This window comes from Poecilia formosa, unplaced genomic scaffold (genome assembly GCF_000485575.1).
Source record: "Poecilia formosa unplaced genomic scaffold, Poecilia_formosa-5.1.2 Scaffold232, whole genome shotgun sequence".
Classification (NCBI taxonomy): domain Eukaryota; kingdom Metazoa; phylum Chordata; class Actinopteri; order Cyprinodontiformes; family Poeciliidae; genus Poecilia; species Poecilia formosa.
In genome coordinates, this window is record NW_006800171.1 from 651,943 (window position 1) to 654,027 (window position 2,085).

Genomic DNA, 2,085 nt, shown 5'->3' on the forward strand with positions numbered 1-2,085 from the left:
AGGTTTGCAAATTTGTCCCAAACCAATGCAGAAGTCAAGGAGGCTGTGCCCGCCCTACATTGAAACTCAAATATAGCTGCACGAATTGAGGCCAGCACCGAAATGTTGCATTAAGCGTGTGGGAGAAATCCTTCTGTTTTATTCATTGCAAGATGTTGGACTGTGTAAACTGTTCTCAAATAGAACAGACAGTAACTGTGCGAGTGGTAAGTGCTTTGCATAAATAAAATTTTCATTAGTATTGAAAAGAAATGTTTATATTAATCTGACAGATGGAATAAACCGTCATTTAGTACGCTGTTTTGTCTTTTTTAATTTTTTTACACAAATATCCTCCTAATTTTTTTTTTTTTTACTTGTTTTCTTTAGCCATGGCTGTCAGAGGAGGAGTAAAGTAATTACAACCTGTCTCTGACTCACACTGGCCGAAAGCCCAACATGGAGGGTTTGCAGAGGACTACAAATAGAGAAGAAGGAGAAGAAGAAGAAGAAGAAGAAGAAGCAGGAAAACACGACAAACAAGAAACAGACAAATGTTAGAGATGATAACGAAGGAGCAACATAATTAAAAAAAAAAATCCTAAGATGGAATGGTGGAGAGGGATTGTGGTGTGTGACAGATAGATGGAGGAGAGGAGAGGCTGGATGAAAGGATGAGGGGCGAGCAGGTTGGCAGAGGGAGAAGAGGAGGGTGAGCTTCCGATGAAAGGAAGTGGGAGACATTCCAATAAAACACATAGTGAGTGAGTGCATCTGTGTATGCTTTCAGTCCCTCCTTTGTGAGCAACAGTGTGGCAAGGGAGTGCAATAATCACAACCCCAGTAGCATTGTATTACTGAGTACCAAGATTAAAGTTGCTCAGTGTATAAATCTAAGTTAGGTCTACAGTGAGCCGTTATACCATTATTACGACAGCGCAGATAAACTAAGGCCAATAAACTAGAAAAGTATGAGACGAGAATTCGTGTACATTGGAGTGTGCTCTAGTTAGAACGTAAATATTAAGATAAATCAGTTACTTTTTGAAGTTTGGAATACAATTTTGATTTCCATCTCGTAGGTTAGGGTGAAATGTGCAAATAGAAGCAAAAGGAATGAAGCTAAAACTGACAGAGTCTGGAGAGAAAGGGTGGGGGGGCGGCGGGAAAACCAAAGTGACACTGTGATTGAAGGACAGCCAGAGCTCTGAGCTCTCTGTCTAGATGGCTCCCGGCCTTGAAGGCTGCCCGCGCCGAATGGCACATTTGGCAGCTGTACTTTTGCTTGGATTTCTCAGAGCTGTAATGCATCTTGCTTTAAACCCGTCCACTTTACTACCTTTTTGTTATTTAGCGGCCTAATTTGGCTGACCTCCTCGTTTTCCTCTGACCATCAGTCCATAATGTAACTCTGGAGTCTCCCTCAGTTTTGCCGCACTCGTTGAGGTGAAGGTGATTGTTTAACGCAGCAAATAGGATGAGTCACAGTGATGATTCATAATTAAACATATTGGTTAGATCACATATTTTTTGGATTTGCTCTCTTTAACATAAAAAAACACTATTCACAATATATTATATGACTGTTGAAACATCAGCAAAAAAAACAAAATGTAAGTGTTATTCGTTAAAGTGTGCAACACAAATAAAGGGGATGTGAATAGTTAGTGTGATGGTCTTGGCTACTTTCCTGCTTCAAGACTTGGACAACATGCAGTAATTAATAGAACCATGAATGCTGATCTCCACCAGAAAATCCCGAAGGAGAATGTCCATCAGTTTTGGCCAAAGCACACTTGGGATTTGATACAAAGCATATCAACAAGTCCTTTTTTAAATAGATCAACGAAACCAAAATGAAGTTTGAAGTGGTCAAGTCAAAGTTTTTACTGAAATCAGATGGCGAAGGTGTAGCAGAGGGACCTTAAACAGACCATTAATCATTGAAAACTACATTTTGTATTTACCATAGTCATCTGGAACCCTACTCAGACTAGTTTAGATAGAGCTTTTAACCAGCATTATTTTTGGACAGTGGGAGAAAGCTGAAGCGCTGAGACAGAACAAAGACATGAACATAAAGAACGAGCAAATGCTGCACAAAAA